At 59.0% G+C, this 5,686-nt stretch overlaps 1 long non-coding RNA gene across 8 annotated transcripts; it reads right to left on the reverse strand.

Annotated features, from left to right (window-relative positions):
* Window positions 1-564: 564 nt before the first annotated feature.
* Window positions 565-4,148, reverse strand: LOC306657714. Of its 8 annotated transcripts, none has more exons than XR_013762852.1 (5): window positions 3,492-4,148; window positions 2,284-3,062; window positions 1,534-1,885; window positions 1,110-1,221; window positions 565-984 (listed from the first exon to the last, which is right to left on the reverse strand). It is a non-coding gene; the product is annotated as an uncharacterized lncRNA (long non-coding RNA). The 8 variants fall into 8 exon arrangements; XR_013762853.1 differs by having other exon boundaries at window positions 2,284-2,520; window positions 2,987-4,148; XR_013762854.1 differs by having other exon boundaries at window positions 2,446-2,520; window positions 2,644-4,148.
* Window positions 4,149-5,686: the final 1,538 nt, after the last annotated feature.

A 5,686-nucleotide genomic window follows, 5' to 3' on the forward strand; every position in this document is an offset into this window, starting at 1 on the left:
GCCAGCAGGGTCGGAGGCCTTGGCAACAGCACCAACTTTGCAGTGAGGAATTCTGAAGGAGCATCCAGCACAGAGCAGATGGCCGGAGTGGCTGGAAATCTCTGCAGGCTGTGGGCAGCGCTGGCTGACCAGTGCAAGGAAGGGCCCAGCAGAGACCTCCGGGCCACCCCCTCCCAGCAGTGATCCTGGGCTATCACTTGGGGTGTAGAACCCGCTCTCTGAGGGACCTTCTGTGGCCTAGGCCTTAGCAGAGATCCCAGTCTCCAGCAGGGAGGGTGCCCAGCCACCCTGTGAGTCACTGTGCCCACTTCCTGCCACATGGAACCCATGGCTGAGTCACTGGCCCCCCAAAGGGAAAGACTGGCCACAAGGCCGGAAAGCTGGAACCCACAGTGGCATGAGCGGGGGTGCTGGCACTGTGGGGACCCTGCTCCCTGCCCGGGGCTGTGGTCCCTCCTGGAGGACCTGGAGCCTCCAAGAGACCATCACCTACCTGCCCAGCCAGCAGGTCTGGCTCTTGACGGTATTATTCCCCCAGAATAATAACTGTATTAGACTCTTAAAAACAAAACAGAACAAGGAACCCCACTTTTTACTTTTAAAATATCAATCTTACAGAAAAGTTGCAAAAACACCACGGAGATTTCCCGGACATCCTTTGTGCAGATGGATTCCCCGGATGGGACGTCTTCCCACGTTGGCGTTGCTCCCTCATGATTTTTGCTCAGACATTTGGGCATAAGTCACAGACGTGGTCTCTTTACCCCAGCATAACTAGGTGTGTTTCCTAAAGACAAGGGCGAGCTTGCAGAGTCCCAGTGACAGTCAGCCTCAAGCAAAGCAGTGTGTCGGCTGCCCCAGGTGCTCCTGCTTCCCTGTGGGGGCTCACCTGGCCTCACCTGGCAGGCTGAACTTTTGAGCCAGGAACCAGGGATCCATCCTCCTTCTTCCTAGCATCTCTCCTCCGACCCAGTTTATTTCTCTCTTAGAAGACACCAAGGAATCCAAGCAATTAGTCATCTTGGATTACCAGGGACTAGTCTGCCACTTGGGGTCCCACACTCGGAAAGGGACCCTGTGCTTGGGTTTAATGCTTGCTCTGCAGTCACCTGCATGTTCTTATAGTTTCCTCTTTCCACTCATGACGCGTGGGCTGGGGGTGCAGCTCAGTGGTAGAGTGCTTGCCCAGCAGGCATGAGGTCCTGGGTTCCATCCCCAACACTGAAAGAAAAAATTAACCATTTGATTTGTGTAAGTCAAGTCCAGGGGAAAACGGAGCATCAGCTCCCCCACGGTGGTCCAGTCTCCTGCCCCGTCAGGGAGGGATCTTCAGTTACCTGCTCCCTAGCCCCCAGCCAGCAAACCCTGCCCTCTTGCCCTCTGGGGGGCCTGGGCACAGGTGGAGTGGGTGTGGTGCCCATGCTCCTGGGAGGGCCTGCCCCTGCCTGGCTGCCGTGGTCCTCACAAGCCGCCGCCGAGTCACTGTTACCCCACTTTACTACAGATGCTGGGGCGGAGCGGGTCCAGGCTCACCCGGAGACCCCCTGCTTGCCGCGGCTACTCTGCTTCTGCCTCCCTGCTGGTGTCCAGCTCTTCCGGGCACAGCTTCTGTGGGAGGGGTGCGGAGCTGCTCACCGGACTCCCCCCAGCACTTGGCGGGGGACTGTAACCAGACGTCACCGTGAGCAGCTCCAGTCCCCAGTGGGGACTATAACTGTGCTTTCCATTTCACAGATGACCTAAGCCAGTCTCAGAGATGAACCCGCCCAGGGTCAGCCAGGAATGCGTGGAGCGGGACCCCAAAGCTCTTCCGCCTGCTCCAGAGCCAGGACTCCATCCAACTCAGATGTTCAGTGGGCATTTCTGAGGGCTCCTCTTTAGTCATCTGGGAACAGGAGGATGGTCAAAGAAAGAGACACGCAGCAACTGTGGACACAGGGAAGGGGGCTGGGCTTGGGCTTAGACTGGGTGTAGGTTTGGTGAGGCCCTTGGGAGTGAGGCCAGCGTTTGGGTCAGGTGGCCCACAGCAGGCTCCCAAGGTGGCTGGGCCAGGGCTGGGGCTGGGCCAGTCCTGTGATCTTCTTGTGGCCAATTCCACCAGCCAGGGAGGCAGGGATGAGTCACAGAGTCCCTGTCCCTGACTCCCTGACTATCCTACATCACACATTCCTGTCCCTGGCTCCCAGGCAAAACCCCACTAACTTTCCTTAGTTACCCCAACTTCTTCCCTGAAATAGATCAAAGAAGCGTCAAGCTAGGAAGGAGGGCCCTTCCCTCCTTCACCTGCAAACCCAAGCGGGGGGACTTGGACAGGGGTCCTGTTGGTTGGTGGAATGGGTGGGCTTGTCTCCTGGGGTGGAGTCTTGTCCCCACCACCAAGCTCCTGGACAGTCCTGGGACAAGCAACCTCTCTGGGTCTGAACATTGTCCTAAGTGACATCTTACCCACAGACACGAGGAGCAGCAGAGCATTCTGATGGACAGCCAGCTCTTACACCTGGCGCCGGTGCCGGTCTTTGCCTGCCGGACAAATCCGGGAGAGAGGCACAGTTAGAATGCCCACCTCCCAGGGGAAAGCAGGTTCAGAGAGGTTAAGAGGACTGTGCGACACAACCCGCCTGGCAAAGTGGAGCTGAGATCTACCAGATGACTGAGCAGAGCACCGGCCACAGAGGAGCAGGCAGATCTGGCCATGTGCCCAGGGCTCCCAGTGTCCAGGGCTGCAGCAATCCAGCACGGGCCAACCCTGAGAGGAGCAAGGAAACGGACCCCTCCAGATAAACAAAGCATTTCCTCCCAAGCCCCAGCCAGAAGGAGGAGGTGCCCCGAGCCAGCGCACAACTGTTTATGGAGACAGATGTTTGGGATGGAAAAAGAGAGCCGGCCCTCCTCCATCCCCATGGAGACAGAGGAAGTTTGCGACTTGGGCAGAAGCAACTGAGATTGAAAAAGGAGAAGGGGGAAAGGGAGGGAACCGGGGTCTGACCACGGACGACGTTGACATTTCCAGATGCTGGTGTCTCCAGGGCGACGGCCTGTGGGCACAGGGCTGCCTATCCCAGCTGGACAGAGGCCAGAGCAGGAGATGGCAAGGAGAGAGCTAAGCACTCGTGGAGGTGGGGGCTCCTGTGGAAGAGCAGGGCACTAGGCCCGGGGACCCTCCCTGCTGCCTCTCCCACTCCGTCCTCTCTCCTTCCTTCTACCTTTCCTCCCCATCCTTCCATCCATCCATCTTCCCTCCCCTCTGTCTTTCCTTTCTCTCCTTCCTTTCTCCTTTCCTTCTTCTCTCCTTGCTTCTCAAGGGTTCAACATTGCCTCTGCCCCTGGCCTCGGAGTCCTGTCTCCCGTCTCCCTAGTGCCCCAACTGAAGGCTGCTTCTGCCCCTTGGGGGAGGCCAGCTTTCTCTGGAGACCCTCACAGGGAAGGAGAGGAGACAGGAGAGGAGCCCCGTCTTGGAGTTTCTCTGCACTCGCCGCCCCAGCAGAGCCCACCTGGTCTTCCTGTGGCTGGGCAGGATGATCCCGGATGATCCAGGTCCGGGTGACCTGCCATTTCCTGGCCTCCAGCCTGTGCTGTGAACTGCTGGATTCTGCCCCACCTGACCTCCCTCAAGACCCTGCTACCTCACTCCCCCTAGGACCCCGGAGTTCTCCTGCAGCTCAGTTATGACCTGGCTGTCTCTCTTCCTCCCCTTCCTCCGGGGGGACCAGGAAGGGGGTGTAGGGGAACTTCCCATGAACTCTGAACTCTGGATGAAGTGATGAGAATCCCTGAAGCCAGGATGTTCTATGGGAAAAGTCTAGAAGGGAGGGCAGGGAACATGCTGGGCTGGGGTCACTGCCTGTGAGTGCAAAGGAGGGAGCCGCCTCCCACCTCCAACCTCAGAAGCCTCCCCAGACACCCCACATGGGAAGGCAGACCACAGCGGAACCACATGTTTATCCAGCCCAGCCCGCCCAGGAGCGGCCCCAATTCCCAGGCTGAGGCTGGGAGCAGGAAGGTGTCAGGGTGGTTGTCCCCCTCGGACATGCGGGGAGAGCAGCACTTGGCAAAGAGGGGGCCAGCTGGAGGCTGAGTGGAGCTGTTGAGCAGAGGCGGGTGGTGCAGGCCGTGGGCAGCGGGCATGTCCTCAGCTGGAGGCAGGGTCAGGGTGCGAGGTTCAGACGGAAGGCGGGGGAGGGGCTGGCAGCTGCAGAGGCCAGAGCAGCCCTTCATCTGCGATTGCTGAGGAGGCAGGAGCCCAGCCCAGGAGATCCACGGCCCAAAGCTAGCCCTAGACATGAGGCTCAGGAACTGCAGTCCTCGGAAGGAGCCCTTGCACCTCTGGGTGGAGCAGGCTGGGCTTCTCTGACCCTGGCCATGTCCCCTGGAGGCCTAGTGCCCCAGATGGAGGCCCAGCCCCAGGGCTACCTTTGGGGAAAGAGGCACCGTCTGCGCACAGTCTGGATTCCTGCCTCTGCCTCAGCTAGCTGGGTGACCCTGGGCAGGTTACTTAATCTCTCTGGGCTCCTACTCCCTCATCCACAAAACCGGGATGGAGTGATGCCTTACCAGGAGTTGTGAGGCTCAAGAAGTCCACGCAGAGGAAGCACACTAGAGGTTGATGGATGCCCTCTGCATGGCAGGTGCCCCAGGCCCCAGCGAGGAGACAGACGGGAAGCGGTGGAGCGGGCGTGTGGCCTGTGCTGTGCTTTCCTGGTGGAGGAGGGTGCTTCTGTTCCTGGAGCAGGAGTCTGCAGAGGGCAGCCTGGGCCAGGCAGCAAGCCGCAGCCCTCGGGCAGAACACATCCCACCCGCGGCTTGATTTCGCTCTGCTCGGAGCAAAGACCAGTTTTTACATTTCTAAATGGTTACAAAAAACTAATCAAAAGGAAAAGACGTTTCATGACATGTGAAAATGATATGAAATTCACGTTTCAACATCTGTAAATAAAGTTTTTTGGAGACAAAGACACAATCATCTGCTCCTGGGCGGCTCTCTCTCTGAAGCCAGAGACCAAAATACCCCTGGGCCTTTTCAGAAAAAGTCTGCCGGCCCCTCTTGTTCAAAGACCCTCAGGAAAGAGAGGGGGGTGCTCCTCCTGCATTGGCAGAAGCCCAGCACAGATGGGGGAGGTACTGTGTGGGAGGGGATGGGAGACTGCAGAGGCCACCCAATATCCACACCAGAGAGGGCCCTGGTCACTCTCACCCACAGAGGGCAGAAGTCGAGGGCAGGTGGCCTCTGCTTGGTTGCTATCAGCCAGGTGCCACCTTGCCCAAGCCTCCCCCAGCAAGGGAAGAAGGGGAGGGAATGTGGGGAACAGTGTGTCCCATCTGCTTATCCCAGGAAGCCAGATGCCTAGAGAGGGCTTGAAGACCAGGGTGTTGGCCATCCCTTTCAAGGAAAGGAGGAACTCTACCCTCTTCTGTGGGGCTCCACTACCCCTGTTCCCCCCAGGGGCCAGCGTGGGCTTGGGGAGGGAAGGATGGGGTTGCCAGGGGTTGCCAGGGTCCTTCCGCAGCCTCTGCTCCTGCAGCAGAAGCGGCAGAGATGCCGACACAGCAGACTGGGCGGCCCCTGGGGACCCCAGCAGGCCCACATATGGTTGAGGGGTACTGAGGTCACTGCTGAGCCCCACAAGGCCTCTGTGAGGGGGAGGAGCCACCTCCACTAGGATGAGCGAGTGCAGGTCAGGGTTGCTGT

Source organism: Sciurus vulgaris (assembly GCF_902686455.1).
Source record: "Sciurus vulgaris genome assembly, chromosome: 3".
NCBI classification, from domain to species: Eukaryota; Metazoa; Chordata; class Mammalia; order Rodentia; family Sciuridae; genus Sciurus; species Sciurus vulgaris.